This window comes from Psammomys obesus, unplaced genomic scaffold (assembly GCF_907164565.1).
Source record: "Psammomys obesus unplaced genomic scaffold, mPsaObe1.curated_primary_1811, whole genome shotgun sequence".
Taxonomy (NCBI): domain Eukaryota; kingdom Metazoa; phylum Chordata; class Mammalia; order Rodentia; family Muridae; genus Psammomys; species Psammomys obesus.
The window spans coordinates 33,882,404-33,906,938 of record NW_026596079.1 but is presented as its reverse complement, the minus strand read 5'-3'; positions in this window follow the sequence as shown (position 1 = coordinate 33,906,938).

Sequence of the window (24,535 nt, the reverse complement as noted above, 5' to 3'; positions counted from 1 at the left end):
TATATTATGATAATAATTACAATATTATGTATAATAATAGCATAATAATATGTAGTTCATTTGAGTTCTACTAACTACATCTGTTAGATAATTTTTTTGTTCAGTTCGGATACTATAGCTATCAATTCTATAATACCCTCACTGGAACCATTCATTTCTACCACCCTTTACTTTTCCCACACCACTGCAGTAAATTTCTAAGCTTGAAATTTGGATTTTTCTTAGCTCATAAGGTATTAAAGATGGTAAGACCCTACCAGGCCACAGAAGAGGACAATGCAGCCACTTTTGACGAGAACTGATAGACTAAGATCAGAAAGGAGAGGAGAACCTCCCCTATCAGTGCATGTAGAAACGGGAGGGAGGGTGGGATCGGGAGGGGAAGAGGGAGGGCTTATGGGGGGATACAAAATGAATAAAGTGTAATTAATAAAAAATAATAAAAAAACAGAAAAAAACAGAAAAAAAAAAGATCAAGACTTTATTTATATCCACAAACTAGAATTACTTAGAATGTTGAATTTTCAAGGCTGGCTGGGCTCTCAGTAGTGCCTGATAATCTTTCCATTTTGTAATGATTAACAGCTTTATAAACATTTGTCTCTAGGGAAATAACTTCAACATTGACAGGAAAATAGAGATCGGCAGATGCATACATTTCCCTGTCCTAGAGCTTGAAAGTGCACACTGCAGCATCCACCTTTCCTTTCTGTGTATGTAAAGTTGGTCAGTATCTACAAGCTGCATGCCATCTATGGATGAACCTTTTCTCAGATTCCTCAATCTTGTTTATACCTACTAAACATCTCTACTGTATATCCAGTAAGTTTTTAACATTCAACTGGAAATGATAACATTAAGTGAAATAAGTCAGTCTCAGAAAGACACATAGCGCAAGTTTTCTCTCATTTGGGCCCTTGATGTTATAAATGTATAACATCATATATGCACTGGAGACATGAAGGTATACGTGAAACTGGGGAGTAAAGGGGATCAATGACAGGGGTGAGAAGGGGGTAGAAGGATATGGTGAGAATACTCTTAATGTGCTTTATATACTTGGATTAGAAAAAAAATTAACATTCCAAACAAGCAACTACAAACACAAATCTCTCAACTTTTTGGACAGGGATCTTCTGCACTATTGGTGAGAACAGGAGATAAACATTGTTCAGGAATGCATGGACCCCAAAGCAGCAGTTCTGAAAAAAATCTGTACTGGAAGCCAGGAATGGCTAAAGAAAATTCTGGTTCCTGGTCCCTGGTCCTTGGTTATTTCTTACCCTCGCCCAGAAGCTATGTGAGGATGTAACCAAAGCAGACAGTTGGAACTTCCAGGCTAGACCAACTAGTTGGATCATCTTTTCCATCGCTCATCCCAGTTTCTGCAATAAGTCTTTTTAAAATGTTCCTAGACCTGCACCTCACTGTCACCTTATTTCCTAGGATCTGTTCCTACTATTCCTGAACTCTTCCTCTTTCCTTATCTTAAACTACCACTTATGAATTTATATGTTTCTTTCTAAAATTTATCCAGTGTAATCTGAATTTAATTTTATTTTTTGAGTTCATGGAGAGCTCTGGAGGACACTGATTCTAGAAGATTTGTGTGCCGTGTCTGGAATCCTAATTCCTGAATTAAAGCCAAGCCAAGCACCAAGAAAGAGGCTGTTATGCTCAAACACACTTTCCATCACTATCAGAATACTTACACCAATGAGCGTCAATTTCTTCTGTTTTAGGTTTCAATTTTGTAGTCATTCTTGCTAGCCAAGTCAGTAACATTTCTGGCTGAGATTATTTCAGTTCTCTTGGTTATCCCCTCTCTTCCATTGTTACTCTACAATCTATTTTCAAGACAGTATCTAGAATCATTCTGTCAAAAATATGAATCAGATTATGCTCCCTGCTCTACATTTGCATTGTCCTCTCATCAAAGCCAGTGTAGTGCTCTTGCCTGTGAACTCTGTAATCATTGCTTCCCACTCCTCCTTGACCTCACAGCCTCTATTGTCTCTCCTCTCTCTCCCTGATATCACTGGAACATGTTGACCTTGTTTGCCCTTAAACCAAACCTGGAAGTGTATTGTTTATATTTGTCTACCTTGTCCCTTGTTTATTTCAGGCTCAAATGTTTTGTTCTCTTTGAGTCTCCCTGATCTCTTTATTAAAGGTTGCTTGATACTATTGACTATTGTCTACCTTTTCTTTTCTCCTTCAGCTTTCTCATTAACCCTTCCCAGCACTGAAAATTTTGTATAACCACTTGATTTGCTCATTGTTTGCCTTCTCCCCCAAGAATATAAATTTTTTTTTAAAACAATGGCTTTTTCTTCTTGAGTTCAGTGATGGTGTAAGTTTTTTGAAAGTACTTAGCAAGTGGCATTGCAAAGAGAAAACCATTGTTGGAAAAAGAAATTGATGCACAATCCTGAAAACTCACCTGCATGGAAATTTGTTCTTATTCCTCACCATCACCAAACACTACTTTGCATAACAGACAGCCCAATTTAGGGGTAGGCTGATTTCATGTAAGCTGGTAGTTTTGAGAGTGGTGGGAAATAGTCTTGTATCCTCCACCTTTATTTTTCTTTCATTGGATTTGTCCCCTTTCTGTCTCTTGGCTCTTTCTTCCCTAGAGATGAAAGATTGTGACTGAATCACAATTGCGACCAAAGTGACTGAAAGATTAGCAGGTTTTCCAGGGAAACCTGGCAAGTGTAATTATTCTCACTTGAAGTTGTCTGCCTGACTGCAGAGAATCTGCTCTGGTAGACCATATGAAACTTGTTGGAGAAGGCATTGGATTGCCTTTCCATCACAGACTGAGTGGGTAAGTGTGCCTCTGAATCAGGAAGTCCATTTATGCAGCTCTCTTGTTGCCCTCTTTTGAGCTCCATTTATGTTACTCTGCTGTGTTTCAGGGTTAGTTTAGAATTAAAGAGGAGAAATTAATTACCCTACATTCCAGGGACAGAAAATTCTCACAGGATAAACCCTATCACCAAATGCAATTGCATAGTGTATAGGCTGCACTTTGGAGCAGGAGTCATTATATTATAGGAAGAGGTCACAAACAATGTCAGCACAGTAATTTGTTCTTACTATCCCATGGAGTTGGAACCCAAATAGTTAGCTAATAGACCATACTTTGATGCATACTGATTTATTATGAGTGGTTTTTTTCACCTTATCTAAACTCTTCCTTTGTATAAACATTTAAACTTAAGACTGATGTCAACCCATCCCAAAATGGACATGGGTTCACTAGACACCTTTGTTCACTTTTCCAATGAGCTGAGCCTAGTGTTTTGGTCCTCCCACACTAAAATTTTGACTTAAAACTCTAGTAGCAACACTTTTTAAAGATTTTTTTAAGCAGAGTTTCTTTGTGTAGCTCTGGCTGCCATGACACTTGCTATGTAGACAAGTGTACCTATGAACTCCAAAATCTACCTTCCTCTGCCTCCTGAGTGTCAGGATTAAAGGTGTGTGCCACCATGCCTGGCTTTTTACAATAGTATCAATTATCATTTTATAAGCATGTTGTTCTATGTGTGGTTGTTAGTTTCTGAATCCTTTGACTTGAGAGATGTAGCTACTCTTAGAATGATTGCATTGTCCTGAAGAGACAAATGGATACCCCTCTGGGATTATATTCACTACATCCATGGCAAAGTGACATATTCAGCTGCAAATTCTGTGATTAAATATATGTGGGTCCTATTTTGAAGTGTAAATAACAAAGTAAAGAGCATGATAACCATCTAAAAATATACAATTAAGACTAGAGACATAACCAAACTTTCTCCAGAGTGCAGGGAATCATATGAAAAAAGGGGGAGTTAGTATGACCTGGAGAGGGTAGGAGCTCCACAAGGACCAAATATATCAGGGCACAGGGGTCTTTTATGAGACTGTTTCTCTAACCAAGGACCATGTATGGATATAACCTACAACCCCTGCTTGGATGTAGCCCATGGTAGCTCAGTAACCAAGTGGGTTCCCTAATAAGGGGAACAGGGACTCTTTCTGACATGAATTCAATGGCTGGTTCTTTGACCTACCTCCTCCCCCGAGGGAGGAACAGCCTTGCTAGGCTACAGAAGAGGACATTGCAGCCAGTTCTGAAGACACCTGTTAAGCTAGGGTCAGATGGAAGGGGATGAGGACCTCCCCTACCAGTGGACTTGGAAAATAGCAGGGAGAAGATAATGAGGAAGGGTGGGATTGGAAGGGGATGAGGGAGGGGGCTACGGCTGGGATACAAAGTAAATAACCTGTGATTAATATAAAAAAATGAAAATTATTTTTTTTAAAAAAAAAGACTAGAGACAAGTACAACAGAAATCCCCATTTCTTCTCTGGAAAACCAAATTTATATAACATCACATGGATGTCTACTATTTTAATTTTTTTACAGATTTGGATTAAATGAAAATAAATTCCCTTCAAACTCTAGATTTTTTTTTTTAAGAAATCATTATAAAAATGGAATTAAGCTCGGAATCCATAACAAACGAAAACCTTTTTTTTTTCTTTAGGGTTTTATGACTATGTAATAGCCATAAAATGCATTTTATAGTATTCACTTGAGACTATTAAATGTTACACTATTTTAAAGACAATTCCAATCAGTATACTGATTTACATGTAAAGGAAATGTTGACTCATTACAGTTTACAAGGAGAATGTCTGGCACAGCTAAAAACTGAAACTCTAAGGTCTAGCCAGCTTTATTTTGTAAAGATTTAGTAACTACTAAGCATGACGCATGGTGCTAAAACATGGAGACTTCCAAATGATAATCAGAATCAGTGTCCACGTCTCTTCCACTTAAGCTGGGAAGAAAGACATGAATTCAATTGACTAAGTATGTGCCTTTCTTCTGAGGGATGGGGGTAGATTACCCAGGTATTGGCCACATGAATTAGAGATAAATTTGAGTTGCAGAATCCTGAAGCTTGGGCTGGCAAATGCTCTTAACTATCTAGGAATGGGCCAAATTCAATGGTAAGAAAAACCTAAAATATAACACAAAATGTCTTTGGAGAATACCAGGATCTATTATTTTGAGATGTGGATTTTAATCACCATAAATTAAAATTCCAGGGACCGGCAGTCTGGTACTCGCTAGGAGCAGGTATGGAATGAAATCAAGATGAAAGAATATGAGAATAGTGACTAATTTCTGGTGGCGGCTGGCCAGTTATGCTGAAAGTGTAATGTCTGAGTTAGAAAGATACCAGCAAGCAGCAGATGATCAGAGTGCAGAGAAAGGCATGGGATCTATGAAATTATATATAGGTTAATTACTATTTTCAGCAGTCTCATCTTGGTGAACAGGAATTCTCCCAGAAGCTGCAGACTGATATAAAAGGGGTGTCCTAAAAGAAGCTTAAACATACCCATACACACTTTAACTTACTTTATTTGCTCTTTTAATCTTAAAAACTTGTTTTTAGACCTGAGGGTAAAGCCAGATCTTCTGGACATTAAAATGAGGAAAAAGGGAGAATTTCCAAAGTCAAAACTAAGCCGGGCACTGTGGTGCACAACCGTAATCCCAGCACTCAGGAAGGCAAAGGCAGGTGAATTTCTGTGAGTTTGAGGCCAGCCTGGTCTACAAGTGAGTCTAGGACAGCCAAGGCTACACAGAGAGGTCTTCACTGTGCTCAAGTTTTCTAAAGCAACTTATAACACCTATTCAGTTTCCTTTCCTAGAAAACTTTCTTCCTTTTATTCTGCTGAAATGATTCTCTCTAGATACTCAGCCTTACTTCATCTTTACAGATTTCCTTGTCTGGGCACCTCCTACCTGCTGGTGGTTGGCTTGGATCTTTTCTTCCCATATACTTCTTGAAGACTCTCTTATTCTCTTGGCTGCCATTTGCACTTAAATGTTGGTAAACTCCAAGGAAAGTCTCTCCAAGGAAAGACTCTTCTAAGTCTCCTCTAAAACTCTGGCATCGGCTTGCTTAACTAACATCTAAGCTACAGCTCTCCATTATTCTTATTATTCTTTTTTCTTTTTAATTTTGTGAGTTTTTTTTTTTTATATTACAATTCATTCACTTTGTATCCTGGCTGTGGCACCCTCCCTCGTCTCTTCCCAATCCCATTCTCCCTCTCTCTTACCCCTCTATGCCCCTCCCCTGGACCACTGATATGATTATAACTGCGCCTCTTCTATCTGACCCTAGCCTATCAGGTCTCATCAGGACTGGCTGCATTGTCATCATCTGTAGCCTGCACCACCCCCAGGGGGAGGTGATCAAAGAGCATGCCAGAGTTCATGCCAGAGACAGCCCCTACTCCCCTTACTAGGGAACCCATTTGTAGATTAAGTCTATGGGCTACATCTGAGCAGGTGTTTAGGTACTTTGTATGCATTGTCCTTGTTTGGGTATCAGTCTCTGTAGTGCTCCAAGGGCCCAATATATATTTGGCTCTGTTGGTGTCCTTTTGGAGCTCCTGTCCCCTCCAGGTCTTTCCATTTTTTTTTACTCAACTTAAGGCTTTATTTGTTATTCTCAAATAAGGTTAGCTTTAACTGGTACAGGATTTTGTATATTGATGCAAAAATATGTCTATTTTTAATACATTGCTATACATTTTAGTATATTGATACAAATTCAAGGTTACTGTCTTTTTTTTCTTTTTTACTAATTACACTTTATTCATTTTTTATCCCCCCATAAGCCTCTACTTCCTCCCCTCCCGATCCCACCCTCCCTCCCATTTATGCATGCATGCCCCTCCTCAAGTCCACTGATAAGGGAGGTTCTCCTCTCCTTTCTGATCTTAGTCTATCAGGTCTCATCAAAAGTGGCTGCATTGTCCTCTTCTGTGGCCTGGTAGGGCTGCTCCCCCCTCAGAGGGAGGTGATCAAAGAGCAGACCAATCAGATTATGTCAGAGGAAGTCCCTCTTCCCATTACTAGGTAACCTACTTGGACACTGACCTGCCATGGGCTACATCTGTGCAGGGGTTCTAGGTTATCTCCATGAATAGTCCTTGGTTGGAGTATGAGTCTCTGAGAAGTTCCCTGTGTTCAAATTATCTTGTTCTGTTGCTCTGCTTGTGGAGTTCCTGTCCTTTCCAGCTCTTACTATTTCCCACTTCTTAAATAAAATTCCATTCACTCTGCCCGACAGTTGGCCATCAGGCTCAGCATTTGCTTTGATAGTCTGCAGGGTAGAGGCTTTCAGAGGACCTCTGTGGTAGGTTCTTAGTTCGTTTCATGTTTTCTTCTTCTGGCTTTCAAAGGCACTCTGTAGCAGGTTTCTAGGTTGTTTCCTGTTTTCGTCTTCTTCTGATGTCCATCCTCTTTGACGATCAGGTGGGAATTGAACATTTTAGTTAGGGTCCTCTCTCTTGCTTGGTTTCTTTAGATGCATAGATTTTAGAGGGTTTGTCCTACCTTCTATGTCTATATGACTGAGTATATACCGTGTGGGTCTTTTTGCTTCTGGAACAACTCACTCAGGATGATCCTTTCCAGGTCCCACCATTTACTTGCAAATTTCATGGTTACCTTATTTTTCATTGCTGAGTAATATTCCATTGTATAGATTTACCAGAGTTTCTGCATCCATTCTTCAGTTGAGGGGCATCTGGGTTGTTTCCAGCTTCTGGCTATTACAAATAAAGCTGCTACAAACATGGTTGAGCAAATGTCCTTTTTGTGTACTTGAGCCTCTTTTGGATATATGCCTAGGAGTAGTATGGCTGGATCTTGAGGAAGCGCTATTCCTAGTTGTCTGAGAAAGTGCCAGATTGATTTCCAGAGTGGTTGTACAAGTTTACATTCCCACCAGCAGTGGAGAAGGGTTCCCCTTTCTCCACAACCTCTCCAGCATGTGTTGTCACTTGAGTTTTTCATCTTGGCCATTCTCATGGGTGTAAGGTGAAATCTCAGGGTTGTTTTGATTTGCATTTCCCTAATGGCTAATGAGGTTGAGCATTTCTTTAAGTGCTTCTCTGCCATTTGATATTCCTCTACAGAGAATTCTCTCTTTAGCTCTGTTCCCCATTTTTTAAGTGGATTACTTGGTTTGCTGCTTTTCAGCTTGTTTAGTTCTTTATATATATTGGATATGAGTCCTCTGTCAGATAAAGGGTTGGTGAAGATTCTTTCCCAATCTGTAGGCAGTCGCTTTGTTTTGATGACGGTGTACTTTGCTTTACAGAAGCTTTTCAGTTTCATGAGGTCCCATTTATTGATTGTTGCTCTTAGAGCCTGTGCTGTTGGTGCTCTGTTCAGGAAGTTGTCTCCTGTACCAATGAGTTCTAGGGTATTCCCCACTTTTTTTTCTAGCCGATTTAATGTGTCTTGTTTTATGTTGAGGTCTTTGATCCACTTGGACTTCAGTTTTGTGCAGGGTGATAAGTATGGATGTATTTTCATTTTTCTACATGTAGACATCCAGTTAGACCAGTACCATTTGTTGAAGATGCTATCTTTTTTCCATTGTATGGTTTTGGCATCTTTGTCAAAGATCAGGTGTCCATAAGTGTGTGGGTTTATTTCTGGGTCCTCTGTTCGGTTCCATTGATCCACCATTCTGTTTCTATGCCAGTATCATGCAGTTTTTAAAACTGTTGCTCTATAGTACAACTTAAGATCAGGGATGGAGATGTCTCCAGAAGATCTTTTATTGTAGATGATTGTTTTAGCAATTCTCGGTTTCTTGTTATTCCATATGAAGTTGAGAATTTTTCTTTCTAGGTCTGTAAAGAATTGTGTTGGTAATTTGATGGGAATTGCATTGAATCTGTAAATTGCTTTTGGTAAAATGGCCATTTTTACTATGTTAATCCTGCCAAGTCATGAGAATGGGAGATCTTTCCATCTTGTGATATCTTCTCCTAATTCTTTCTTCAGAGACTTGAAATTTTTTTTATACAAGTCTTTGACTTGCTTGGTTAGGGTTACTCCGAGGTACCTTATGTCATTTGTGGCTATTGTGAAGGGTGTTGTTTCCCTAATTTCTTTCCCAGCCCTTTAATCTTTTGTATACAGGAGTGCTACTGAATTTTTTGAGTTAATTTTGTATCCGGCCACTTTGCTGAAGGTTTTTATCAGCTGGAGGAGTTCCCTGGTGGAGTTTTTGGGGTCACTCACGTATACTATAATATCATCTGCAAATAGTGATAATTTGACTTCCTTTCCAATCTGTATCCCCTTGATCTCCTTCAACTGTCTTATTGCTCTAGCAAGGACTTCCAGCACTATGTTGAAGAGATATGGAGAGAATGGGCAGCCTTGTCTTGTCCCTGATATTAGCTTTAAGTTTCTCTCCGTTTAGTTTGATGTTGGCTATAGGCTTGCGGTAAATCGCCTTTACTATGTTTAGATATGTGCCTTGTATCCCTGATCTCTCCAGTACTTTAAACATGAATTGATGTTGGATTTTGTCAAATGATTTTTCAGCATCTAGGGAGATTATCATGTGGTTTTTTTTTCTTTCAGTTTGTTAATATGGTGGATCACATTGATGGATTTCCGTATATTGAACCACCCCTGCATACCTGGGATGAAGCCTACTTGGTCATAGTGGATAATATCTTTGATGTGTTTTTGGATTCGGTTTGCAAGTATTTTGTTAAGTATTTTTGCATCAATGTTCATGAGGGAGATTGGTCTGAAATTCTCTTTCTTTGTTGAGTCTTTGTGAGGTTTAGGTACCAAGGTGATTGTGGCTTCATAGAATGAGTTTGGTAATGTTCCTTCTGTTTCTATTTTGTGGAATAGTTTGAAGAGAATTGGAGTTAGCTCTTCTTTGAAGGTCTGGTAGAATTCTGCGCTGAAGCCATCTGGTCCTGGGCTTTTTTTGGATGGGAGACTTTTGATGACCGCTTCTATTTCTTTGGGGGATATAGGACTATTTAGTTTATTTACCTGGTCCTGGTTCAGCTTTGGTAAGTCAAATCGATCAAGAAAATTGTCCATTTCATTTAGATTTTCAAATTTTGTGGCATATAGACTGTTGAAGTAAGTCCTAATGATTGTTTGGATTTCCTCAGTGTCTGTAGTTATGTCCCCCTTTTCATTTCTGATTTTGTTGATTTGGTTTGTTTGTTTATATTAATCACAGGTTATTTACTTTGTATCCCAGCCATCCCCTCTCTCATTCCCTCCCAATCCCATCTGCCCTCCCTCATCTCTTCCCTGTCCTTTTTCAAGTCCACTGGTAGGGGAGGTCATCCTCTCCTTCCATCTGACCCTAGATTATCAGGTATTTTCAGGACTGGCTGCAAAGTCCTCTTCTGTGGCCTAGCAAGGCTGCTCCTTCCTCGGGGAGGTGGGGGTAGGTCAAAGAGCCAGCCAGTGAGTTCATGTCAGAAATAGTCAATATTCCCCCTACAGGTCTTTCTATATCCCCCTACTTCATAAAATTTCATGCTCTCTGCTCAATGCTTGGCTAAGAGTCTCAGACTCTGATTAGATAACTCCATCAGTAGAATCTTTCAAAGACCCTCTGTGGCAGGCTTCAGTCATCAGAACAAAATCACAACCAACAGATGGGCAAAGGATCTTCACCAACCCTATATCTGACAGAGGGCTAATATCCAGAATATATAAAGAACTTCAGAAGTTAAACACCAACAAACCAAGTAATCCAATTTAAAAATGGGCTACAGAGCTAAACAGAGAATTCTCAATAGAGGACTATCAAATGGCAGAGAAACACTTAAAGAAATGTTCAACTGCTTAGTCACCAGGGAGATGCAAATCAAAACAACCCTGAGATTTCACCTTACACCCATCAGAACGGCTAAGATCAAACTCTGTTCAGTGTCTTCTCTTGCTTTCAATGTCTATTGCACTTGACTTCTGAATGAGGACTGAGCATCTTCCCTTGGGTCCTCCTTGTTGTTTAGCTTCTTTACGAGTATAGACTTTAGTATGTTTATCCTATATTATGTATCTAATAACCACTTATGAGTGAGTATATACTATGTTCGTCTTTCTGCTTCTGGGTCACCTCACCCAAGATCCTCTTTTCTAGTTCCAAATATTTGCCTGCAAGTTTCATGATTTCCTTGTTTTTAATAGCTGAGTAGTATTCTGTTATGTAAATGCATCGCAGTTTTTGTTTCTGTTCCTCAACTGAGGGACATCTGGGTTGTTTCCAGGTTCTGGCTATTACAAATAAAGCTGCTACGAACATGGTTGAGCAAATGTCCTTGTTGTGTACTTGAGCATCTTTTGGACATATGCCTAGGAGTGGTATAACTGAATCTCAAGGAAGCACTATTCCTAATTGTCTGAGAAAGTACCAGATTGATTTCCAAAGTGATTGTACAAGTTTACATTCCCACCAGAAATAGAGGAGATTCCCCTTTCTCCTCTCCAGCATGTGTTGTCCCTTGAGTTTTTATCTTAGCCATTCTGATGTTTATAAGGTAAAATCTCAGGGTTGTTTTGATTTGGGTCTCTGTGATGACTAAGGACATTGAACATTTCTTTAAATGTTTTTCTGCCATTCAATATTCCTTTATTGAGAATTCTCTGTACCCCATTTTTTAATTGGATTACTTAGATTGCTGGTTTTTAACTTCTTGGGTTCTTTGTATATTTTGGATATTAGTCCTCTGTCAGATATAGGGTTGGTGAAGATCCTTTCCCAATCTGTAGGCTGTTGTTTTGTTCTGATGACAGTGTCCTTTGCTTTACAGAAGATTTTTTAGTTTCATGAGGTCCCATTTATTGATTGTTGATCTTAGAACCTGTGCTGTTGGTGTTCTGTTCAGGAAGCTGTTTCCTGTGCCAATGAGTTCTAGGCTCTTCCATACTTGTACTTCTAACAGGTTTAGTATTTTTGGTTTATGTTGAGGTCTTTAATCCATTTGGACTATAGTTTTGTGCAGGGTGATAAGTATGGATCTATTTCCAGTTAGACATCCAGTTAGACCAGCACCATTTGTTGAAGATGCTATCTTTTTTCCATTGTATGGTTTTGGCATCTTTGTCAAAAATCAGGTGTCCGTGAGCGTGTGGGTCTTCTATTTGATTCCATTGATCCACCAGCCTGTTTCTATGCCAGTACCACGCAGTTTTTACTATTGTTGTTCTATAATACCGCTTGATAACAGGGATGGAAATACCTCCAGAAGATCTTCATTGTAGAGGATTGTTTAAGTGATGCTAGGTTTCTTGTTATTCCATAAGAAATTGATAATTTTTCTTACAAAATCTGTAAAGAATTGTATTGGTAATTTGATAAGAATTGCATTGAATCTGAAGATTGCCTTTGGTAATTTGGCCATATTTTCTATGTTAATCCTGCCAAGCCATGAGTATGGGAGATCTTTCCATCTTCTGATAATTTCTAATTCTTTCTTAAGAGACTTCAAGTTTTGTGTTTTTTGGGGTTTTTTTTGTTTGTTTGTTTGTTTTTTCATATAGATCTTTCACATGCTTGGTTATGTTCACACCAAGGTACTTTATGTTATTTGTGGCTACTTTAAAGGGTGTTGTTTCCCTAATTTCTTTCTCAGCCTTTTTGTCTTTTGTATACAAGAAAGCTACTGATTTTTTTTTTTTGGTTGATTTTGTATACAGCCACTTTGCTGAGGTGTTTATCAGATGTAGGAGTTCTCTGGTACAATTTTTGGGGTCACTCAGGTATACTATCATATCATCTGCAAATAGTGATACTTTAACTTCTTCCTTTCCAAACTGAATTCCTTGATCTCTTTTAAATGTCTTATTGCTCTAGCAACAACTTCAATTATTATATTGAAGAGATATGGAGAGAGTGAGTGGGTAACCTTGCCTTGTCCCTGATTTCAGTGGGATTGATTTAAGTTTCTCTCTATTTATTTTCATGTTGGCTATAGGCTTGTTGTAGATTGTGTTTACTATGTTTAGGTAAGTGCCTTGTATCTCTGATCTCTCCCGGACTTTAAGCATGAACAAATGTTAAATTTTTACCAAACACTTTTTCAGCATCTAAGGAGATGATCATGTGGTTTTACTTTCTGTGTGTTTATATGGTGGATCACATTAATGGATTTCCATATATTGAACCACCCCTGCATGCCTGGGATGAAGCCTATTTGGTCATGGTGGATGATATCTTTTATGTGTTCTTGGATTCGGTTTGCAAGTATTTTAATTGAGTATTTTTGCATCAATGTTCATAATAGAGATAGGTCTGAAGTTCTCTTTTTTTTGTTGGGTCTTTGTGTGGTTTAAGTATCAAGGTTACTGTAGTCTCCTTGATTGAGAGTTTGATAATGTTCCTTCTGTTTCTATTTTGTGGAAGTGTTTGAAGAGTATTGTCATTAGGTCTTCTTTAAAGGTCTGGTACTGAAACCATCAGGCCCTGGCTTTTTTTTTGGCAGGGTGACTTTTGATGATTACTTCTATTTCCTTAGTAGACATAGGACTGTTTAATCTATTTACCTGATCTTGGTTTAACTTTGGTAAAAATAATCTATCAAAAAAAAAAGTCAGAGCTAGAGAGATAGTTCAGAGGTTAAGAGCACCAGCTGCTCTTCCAGAGGTCTTAAATTCTATTCCCACCAACCACATGGTAGCTTTCAACCATCTATAATGAGTTCTGGTACCCTCCTTTGGCACACAGGTGTACATGTAAATACAACATTGCATACATAATAAATAAATCTTTTAAAAAAAGAAAAAAATTATCCATTTCATATAGATTTTCAAATTTTGTGGTGTATAGGCTTTTGAAGTAAGACTTAATGATTCTTTGAATTTCCTCAGTGTCTGTTGTTATGTCCCTCCTTTCATTTCATATTTTTCTGTCTGCCTTTATTTAGTTTGGCTAAGGGTTTGTCTATCCTGTTGATTTTCTAAAACAACCAGCTCTTTGTTTCATTGATTCTTTGAATTGTTTAATTTGTTTCTAATTTATTGATTTCAGCCCTTTTTAAAATTATTTCCAATGTCTACTCTTCTTGAGTGTGTCTGCTTCTTTTTTTTCTAAGGCTATAAGGAGTGCCATTAAGTTGTTTGTATGAGATGTATCAAACTTCTTTCTGAAAGCACTTAGTGCTATGAACTTTCCTCTTAGCACTGCTTTCATTGTGTTCCATAAGTTGGGGTAAGTTGTACCTTCATTTTTGCTGAATTTTAGGAAGTCTCTAATTGTTTTTTTTTCATTTCTTCCTGATCAAGCTGTCATTGAGTAGAGAGTTGTTCAGTTTTCATGCGTGTGTAGGCTTTTTGTTATTTCTGTTGTTGTTGAGGTCTAGTTTTAGGCCATAGTGGTCTGATAGGATACAAGGGTTTATTTCAAACTTCTTGTATCTGTTGAGGCTTGCTTTGTGTCTGACTATATGATCAATTTTGGAAAAGGTTCAGTGGGGTGCTGAGAAGAAAGTATACTCTTTTGAGTTTGGGTGAAAAGTTCTTTAGACATCTATTAGGTCCATCTGATTTAGGACCTCTGTAAGTATCATTTTTTTCCCTATTTAGCTTTTTCTAGATGATCTGTCCCTTGGTGAGAGTGGAGTGTTGAAGTCTCCCACTATTAAGGTGTTGCTATCTATGTGTGATTTAAGCTTTAATAATGTTTCATTTATGAATGCAGGTACTCTTGTATTTGGGGTATAGATATCCAGGATTGTTATGTTCTCATGGTAGATTTTTCTTTTTATGAGAATGAAGTATTCCTCCTCATCTTTATTGATTAATTTTGGTTGAAAGTCTACTTTATTAGATATTAGGATGGCTAGTCCAGCTTGTGTTCTGGCTCTTTTTGTTTGAAAACTCTTTTTCCAGCTCTTTACTCTGAGGTAATGTCTATCTTTGTTACAGAAGTAAGTTTCTTGGATGAAGCAGAATATTGGATCCTGTTTCTGCAACCATTCTGCTAGTCTGTGCCTTTTTTATTGGGGAGTTGAGTTCATTGATGTTGATAGATAATAGTGACCAATAAATGTTATTTCCTTTTATTATGGAGTTGGTGGTGATAGTATGTTTGTGTTCTTGTTTCTTTTTTCTTTTTTTGTGAAGTTATTTATGTCCCATGTGTTCTTGGGTGTAGTTGATTTTATTATATTGGAGTTTTCCTTCTAGTATCTTCTGTAGGTCTTGGTTGCTGTGTATTTATTGTATTAGTTTCATTTTGTCATGGAATATTTTCTTTTCTACATCTATGTTGACTGAAAGTTTTGTTGAGTGTACTAGTCTGGTTTGACATCTGTGTTCTCTTAGACTCTGTATGACATCTGCCCAGACCCTGTTGGCTTTCATAGTTTCTGTTGAGAAGTCTGGTATGATTCTGATAGGTTTATCTTTGAATGTTACTTGGCCTTTGTCCCTTGCTGCTTTTAATATTTTTTTTCTTTGTTCTGTAGATTTAGTGTTTTGAGTATTATGTGACGTGAGGAGTTTCTTTTTTGGTCTAGTCTATTTGGTGTTCTGGAAGCCTCTTTTATGTCTAAGGTCATCTCTTTCTTTAAGATGGGAAAATTTTCTTCTATGGTTTTTTGAAAATATTTTCTGAACGTTGGAGACTGGAATCATCTATTTTGTCTATTCCTATTATTCTTAGATTTCGACTTTTCATGGTATCCTTGATTTCTTGGATATTTTAAGTTTGGGACATTTCTGATTTTACTTTTTCTTTGAGAGATGTACCAATTTCTGCAACTGTATGTTCAGCGCCTGAATTCTCTCTTCTGTCTCTTGTATTCTGTCAGTGATGCTTACCTATGTGGTTCCTGAACTTTTCTCTAAGTTCTCCAGCTCCAGGCTTTTCTCTGTTTGCATTTTCTTTATTGATTCTGTTTTCATGTCTTGCACCATTTCCTTCATCTGTTTGAATGTGAATTCCTGTCTTTCCAGGATGGCTTTTATTTTTTTGTTTGTTTCTTCTGTATGCGCACTAATAACTGCATAATCAAAAATTTAAGATCATTTTCTTGTGTTTTAGCTGCATCTATTATTTGGTTCATTTCCTGTGTATGTGCCTTTATTTGTTTGGCTGTATGTGCCTTTATTTCTTTGAGAGCTTTGTTCACTTCCTCTTTTTTATTAAATTTATTTATATTTTTATTAATTGTAGTTTATTCACTTTGTATCCCACCTGTAACACCTGCCCTCATCTCCTTCCAAACACATCCTCCCTTCCTCTTTTTCTCTTATGCCTCTTCCCCAGTCCACTCATAGTGGAGGTCCTCCTCCCCTTCCATCTGACCCTAGTGTATTAGGTCTCATTAGGACTGGTTTCATTGTCTTCCTCTGTGGCCTGGTAAGGCTGTTACCCTCTCAGGGGGAGGTAATCAAAAAGCCAGCCCTGGAGTTCTTGTCAAAAACAGTCCCTGTTCCCATTCCTAGGGAACCCTCTTGGACACTGAGCTACCATGTGCTACATCTGTGCAGGGGTTCTAGATAATCACCATGCATGGTCCTTTTTTGGACCCCTGTTCCCACCTTTTTGTGGTTCTGTTGCTCTCCTTGTTCAGCTCCTGACCCTTCCAGGTCTTTTTATTTCCCTCTTCTTTCATAAGATTTCCTACACTCTGCACATGTTTGTTTCCTCTTCATGTGCCTCTGACAACTGGATAAGCATAGATTTAAAATCATTTTTTCTGTCTCCAATTTATTAAAATATCCATTGATTTGGGGGCTTGCTAACGAAGCCATGATGTCCTGATTTTTGTTGGATGTGTTCTTACGCTGGCCTCTAGCCATCTGTGTCCCCTTCCTGGAGGCATCTCAAGTTAGATTATGACCTCCCCAAGCTGGGCTCCAACCAGCCAGTGAGTAGAATGACAACACAAATGCCCACACATTTTGGCCTTCCTCCGGGCAGCTCTTTTTTTTTAATTTATTTATTACTTATTACAGTTTATTCACTTTGTAACCTGACTGTAGCCTCTTCCCTCATCTCCTCCCACTCCCACCTGCCTGTCTTTTTCTCCCCCTATGACCCTCCCCTAGTCCAATGATAGGGAAGGTTCTCCTCCCTTCTATTTGACCCTAGCCTATCAGGTCTCATCAGGGCTGTCTTCTCCATCTTCCTTTGTGGCCTGGCAAGGCTGCACATACCCTCCCACATACACAGCGGGAGGTAATCAAAGAGCCAGCCCTGAGTTCATGTGAGAGATAGCCCCTGCACTCCTTACTAGGAAACTCACTTGGAGAATGAGCTGCCTGTGGTTTACATCTGAGCAGGGGGTGTAGGTCCTCTCCACACACTCTCGTTGGTTGGAATATCAGTCTCTGCAGGACCCCCAGGGCCCAGATTTTTTTGCTCTGCTGTTCTCCCTGTGGAACTCCTATCCTCTCCATGCCTTTCTATCTCCCCTTTCTTCCATAAGATTCCCTGCACTCTGCCCAAAGTTTGACTATGAATTTTAGCATCTGCTTTGATACCCTACTGAGTAGAATCTTTCAGGGGTCCTCTGTGGAAGGCCCCTGTCCTGTTCCCTTCCTTCTCTACTTCCAATGTCTATCCAGTTTGCCTTTCTGAATGAGGACTGAGCTTGGGGCAACTCTTCTGGGCTTTCTCCACTCTAGATCTTGTGTAGTTAACTAAGGCATTGTTGGCCTGACCTTGCTGTTTGCCTTCGTCTTCATGTCTCTGCTTCTACAACCTTCCTTCTGTTGAATCTGATCTCTAAAGATAATCCAACTGGCATATTTTGGTTTTAGTATCTACTTCCAAAGAACACAGCTATAACCTCCCAGTCATCACTTGTGTTTCAAACCAAAAATTTACATGTCATATCTACCTTACCCTTTCATCTACCTGTTATTAAAAATCTGAATTATTTCTCCTATTTTTTCCCTAGTTTTCCAGTTACTTCCTCTATTGTTCTCATCTTGCTTCTGTTGTTCTAATTTAGTTTGCACATCCATGACAGTCTTGTTTTAATAAACTTGAAGGGTGCTACTTCGCTCAATCAGCAGATCCAGAAAAGCCATTGTTCTCATCCTCACTGAATGGCAAACTCACAAATCTCCCTCCTGTAACTGTCTGCTTCTTTAAGAGACAGGACACTACCACAGATCATTGTTTATTGCTTACAGTTTTAATTTTATTCAGCAAACATTTAGAAGTCAAACCTTACATTAGTATACAACTTCCAAAGGAAACTTAGAATTCAACATTATACCAGAAACCTCATGGAGTCTGACAAAAAAGAAACTTTTCAAATGTTTGGTTAATTAATAAATGAATACAACTGAAGAAGTTAAGATGTAAACACTGCCTAGTGTTGTCATTTGACCCTATAAGTCAGTACTTGTAGCTTTGGAGTGCTTGTTTATCAAATGTCTTAAAGACATCATTCTTTTTTATTAATTATTTTTTATTAATTATTTTATTAATTAGAATTTATTCACTTTGTGTCTCCCCTGTACCTCCCTCCCTCCTCCCATCCCAATCCCACCCTCCCTCTTCTCCACCCATGTCCCTCTCCCAGTCCACTGAAAAGGGAGGTCTTCCTCCTCTTCCTTCTGATCCTATTCTATCAGGTCTCACCAGGAGTGGCTGCATTGTCTTCTTCTGTGGCCTGGTAAGGATGCTCCCACCTCAGGGGGAGGTCATCAAAGAGCAGGCCAATCAGTTCATTTCAGAGACAGTCCCTGTCCCCATTACTATGGAGGCCACTTGGATACTGAACTAGCATAGGCTACCTCTGTGCGGGGATGCCAGGCCATCTCTATGAGTGGTCCTTGGCTGGAGTATCAGTTTCAGAAAAGACCCCTGTGCCCAGACTTTTAGGATCTGTCTTTGTCCTTGTGGAGCTCCTGTCCTCTCCAGGTTTTACTATCTCCCACTTCTTTCACTCTTAGCTCATAAAGTTGCTGCTCTGAGGTCCTTTAGTTATACTTCATTGTGGAACATTAGCTGTTATTTCCTCACTGAAATAATTTAGTGGAGGTAGCTCCATTCAATGGGAAAAGAGAACAGATTGTAACCACTGCCCATTCCTTACATGTGTAGCTCCAGCTTGCTGGGATTGAAAAGGTTGTTATCATTTTCCCATATTCTGTGTATGGAGCATAGACAACTGTGGTTAAGGAATAACTAAAACAAATTTGGGGTCCCTCTTTGTGATGAAATGTGGTTTGGTATTAAAATAAAATCCTTATCCCCAAGAGATTTACCAAGATGTTATTGGGAAAGAGTCCCACAAATTTAGGTCCTGAAAATATTATACACAAAAATCTCCTCTGCAACCTTTCCCTTTGATCATGATTTGCATACATTTCCATTTACTTTAAGACTTTCTGTCTTGGAATCACCTAGTCTAAGATTCTCAAATCAGTGGCAAGAGAATTGTTGGCCAAAGTTACTGCTTCCATTATACAAATAGTCCTTTTTAATTATAGGATTTTCACTTAAAAGTGGATTTCTGTGGTCAAGATGTTTTCAGTTTAGGATTGTGCAACAACTGGTTTGTGATTCTGCCCCAGAACCTGGTCTTTTCCCTCCTGCCTTGCATCTCTTGTCTTCTCTCTTTTCTGAAGTCATCAAGAAACACAGACAGGCTTATACATAATTATACAATGAACTTTTTGTTTGCAGTTTAAGGTTAGAGCATTTTTAAAAGAGAAGCCTTAGCACAGATCACTGCTTATTGCTTAGAATTTCAATTTTACTCAGCAAACATTTATGGAATACTAGAATACTAGCTGTGAGCCATCATTGGAAGAACCTACCTATGTTTTCACTTTTCTAAGAAGCTGTGTCTGAAGGGAGACTGCAATAAGTTTGATCACTGTACTATGTGCTATAAAGACAGGGTAACTTTAAAAGCACTAACTCGAATCTGACTAATTAAAATCTGACTATGCACTGATGCTTTTGCTCTCCTTTCTGGCTGGGTGACCTAGTCCTTAGAAGACAAATGCTAGTGAACCAGCCAAGAGGCAGATGAGGTAGAATACACAAGAAGAAAAGGGCCTTCTGGGGACGCAGGGGTTTGTGAAGTTAAGGATTTCTATGTACCTTATGAGGCAAGTGCAAAAGACAGAGTAATAACAAAAGTCAACATTGGTGGAATAAATTATTCCATTATAAGCATTTACCGTTGTTAAACCCTGAATTCAAGGTGCTAGTGATTATAGACACCTTTTCTGAGTGAGGTAAAAACATAGTGGTACACAATGGAAGTAGCTGATGATTGCAAAAATATATTTTAAAAGGTGGGTGGACCCATGGGGAAGACTTAAGAGATATAGCCTTAGACAGTCTGGTTAGAGAAAGAAGAAAGGTAGAAAGTACAAAAGCAGTGGTGAGAGTGAGAAAAGAGAAGCACTAGAAGAGGCAGAAGATGCACCCGCTGTAATTATACATTAAAAGACACCACACACAGGATAGGGACTCCTAGAGAAAAGGGCACACACTGGTTGATAACTGGACCCAACTAGATACCATTTTTTTCCTGGACCCAAATGGATAGCATATTTTTTTTTCCTGATAAACAGTACGTGACCTCTTTTGCCAATCATCAAACCCCTTGATGTGCCCCACTTTCTCACCTATTTGTTAGGCACAAATTTCTAGAGATAATGAATTTCAGTGGGAAAGACCAGGCTGAGAGGTCTTCTCCCATGGTGATGAACATGTTCTGTGGCAGAAATAGAGTCAGTTGCACATAAGGATAATTCCATTGTGCAAGTAATATACATAAGTGAGTGAATTCATCGTTATACACATACCACAAGCAATCCAACAGTTTTAGGTGGGGTGTTTTCTAATGGGGCAATCTTTATTTTAATTGGAAAGATAGTTTTAAATTATGAGTGAGAACAAGTGGTACTCTGAAATATGGATATACAAATAGGCATCCAGGAAAAGAGAAGCAGAGAGGAATTACCACAATGCAGCATCACCAGCAGTGACATACCCTGGGATAAGAGGATCATAGAAACTAAACCCATAAAAGAAAGGTCTTTGTCTCAACAATTTCTGTATTAGCGCCAATAACATAGAAACTCAGATATTAAATATGAAGGAAGAAAATAATAGCTCAACTCATAGAAATATTACACTGTAAATCAAGGCATTTCAAAGCATGTACATTTAAAGTTTGGAGTAGTCTTAGAGACCACTAGCTGAGGTCTCAGTGTAGACACTGATATCAAGATTTAAAGAGACAATATTGCCAGCTTTTAAAGGAGAACCAAGGCTTAGTACCTCCTTACTGAGTTTGTAGCTGTAGTATTTATATTAGGGGATGATACTGAAACACTTAGCTCTAGATACACTGTTCTAAGCAATGTCTGATTCACACAAACAAGTATGAATGTCCACTGGAGCATAAAACACCTGGGTAGTTGTAAGAATATACTACACTATTAAACTAGGCATAAGAATTAAGTAATCATTTTCATTTGCAAAGTGATAACAGAAGCAACAACTAAACTCTTATGCCTTTACTACCTCTGTGTTAATGAGAAAATAATGAAGGAGGAAAGAAAAGCCTCACTACATAATAGAGTATTCAAATAGTAAAGCAACTAGACTTTTCAGATGCAGTATTACTACTTGTTTGGATTAAATAGATCCATCAATTGAAAATACTGGTTATAGAATCTTCCCATGAGATACCTTAAAATAGGTTTTGTAGATTATCTGATAATCAGAGGCATTATACAGTTCAATTACTATCAGCACAATAGACATTTTCTTGATAGCCAGTTCACCATGTTGGATTTGTGGACATAAGCATATTTAGTGTTTTGACACAAATATCTTGCGATGTTCTCTAAAACATTTTAAATACAACCTAATAGTGAAGGAACAAATCATGACTTTTTAGGGTTTGAATATTGTTTCACTGGGTCATCCTAATTTTCCTAGCCAAAATCCCCTTTAAGGATTTTACATGGGACCACAGTTGTAGAACTGAAGGAAAGCTCTCATTTGTCTATTTTACTGTATAAAATCATGCTAATGTGTCCCCATGGCAACTTTTATTGTTATCAGTTCAGTGTGCAGAGACAGGAGGTTGCAAAACAGAAGTACATTAATGGATTATCATACATGTTGTGATTAAGTCCTATCTCTGCATAAACTTAAGAGAATCAGAATTTTCAAGGTTTGATAGGTTAAAACCAACCAAAAAAATAGAATCTGAACCAAACACCCTATTTTTTTTACCACATGAGAGAATATAGTAACACAAATAATTTAGCCTCAGTGACACTTCTCCATGCAAATGATGAACTCAGGTCATTTTCCAGCACTAACTTTGAAGCTTTTACTTATTTTTTATAGAACTTTGATTAATGTGTAACAGGTTTCTTACATCATTTACATAAAATATCAAGTTTTATGCTGTATTGATATGGTCAATTCCTGTTTCTTGACTTAATAGTTGCAGAGAGAAATCAAATTGATTGTGTGTGTGTGTGTGTGTGTGTGTGTGTGTGTACCCACTTGTGTGCATGTGTATACAAAATGAAAGAGTCTAGGTGAAGTGGCCATTATCACAGTTGCTAAAATTGAAAGGGATATGTAATATATAAACACTATGTTGTTATGGCTCATTTTTCTCTCAAAAAATATACAGTTAAAACAGTTTTTAATGTAGCAAGTAAGAAAAGAGCTTATGTTATCTCTGCCTTGAAACCCCTCCTCTAGACCTGTGCATCAGTTTCTGCACAGCTATGATTGTTCAAAGCTCACCATTGAGGGGTAGCCTTAGAAAAATAGCATTGATGGAATTCCTTAGGAAAACAGCCAATCAGACTCGTTGATGGGCAGATCAGAGAAGGGGCAACATATCTACCCCTTGGTCCTCCCTTCTCCCTGTGGGATACTCGGACCTCCTGCTATATCTGCGTTATCCATGACTTTGTGTTTCTGTTGAGCAAATTGTTGAAATACTTGACTGCTGTGTTAAAACAGGTTTCAAGATTCTTCTTGGGGTAGGAGATCGCTTATCAGTTTCACAGTGCTGAAACCGTGGACACTTCAAAGGGATTTGAGTTTCACTAGCTTATACTTTTTCAAAGCTTAATATTTCTTTTACCCTCACTAGATTGCTAAAGAAATGACTTCAATAAGTGAAATTCAAATCCCTTAGGTGTGTCAGTGTTTAATTCATTTTCCCTTAGTGTACATGATTTATAAAAATAGCACTCCTAGTTGTTAATCATTCTTGGAATGAAGATTGTAGAGCCCACACCTCTTCCCACCCATTCCATTACAGCTTTATACTTTCTCCTCTTTAAATTGCACATCTATTACCTCTCCTTACAATTCCAAGACTAATGCAGTCATCTGACTCATTTTATGACACTAGTGATTTTGCTGTAGAGGGATAACTGTTGATTAAATATTTTCCATTCTCTTCACATTTTCTGGTCCTGAAGCTCCTGTTTCCCTGACTTAAAGCAAAAAGTATTGCGTGGTTAAAGTAGCATGCTCTATTTCAAACCAGTTTGCCACTGAAATCTGGCTATTGGACTATCACTTAAAAAAAACAAACTTCCAATGTTTGAATATTATTCACTGACCAAAAATGAGGTAGGCGTCTTCTTGGTTAGGTGATGATTTTACTGGGCTTCTTTTTAAATTAAGACTTTTGTTACGATATTCCTTTAGAAATTACTTTTTTAAGAATATGATTGCATAATTTGCCCTTTTACTCCTTAACAATCCCCCAAATTTGCTATCTTTCAAATTCATCTCTTTTTCCATTGGTTGTTTTTACATTCATGTATGTATGTATACATTCTTAAAAGCATGCATACAACCTGCTCAGTCTGTATGTTACTTATATGTATTTTACAGTACTCTTTATAAACATGGAATACCTACATTCATTTCTAAACAATGTCAAATGTACTTCTCTCTCTATATATATAAATATACATATCAATATATAAAAATACATTTGAGCTTTTTGTAACATTTACCTTTCCTGCTTTGAGAAAGTACGTCTGTTAACCACTGTTAAATAATAATTCTTGGTGGAACTCAGAGTCATCCTGCCATTTTTGAGATACATCTACAAACAAGTGAAGGACTGAAGCAGAAATAGCATAAACTAGGATCTAGTTCTACTACTCTTATTGGCAATTCTCTAGTACTGGTTGTATGAGACAAGTTGATGGCAATGATTATTGCCATCATAATGATTAGGTTACTAAGCCTGAGCACAAATCAATGAGGTATTCATTGTCAAAAGGCACACTCATAGTGTGAACAAGAAAACACAGGAGCTTTTCAAATATACACATTTGGGTACTATTCATTTTCCCACACACACACACACACATATATATATATATATGTATATATATCAAGAAAGTTTTCCTTTTTACCAAAGCAAAATAAATACGTACCAAATTACCACTTTAAATGCAAAAAAAAAGATATGAATGTATAAAAAAGACTTGTAGTGAGGAGGAGGGGTTACGGGGTGGAGAGAGATGAGGAGCAGAAGGGTGACAGTCATCAGAGTGTGACAGTCATCAGAGTGTACTGCATCCATGTTTGACATTGTCAGAGAACAAATTCAATAAACAATTCTTTAAAATATTTGAAGTAGAAATCTTACCATTCTTGGTCGGTTTGATGAGTTT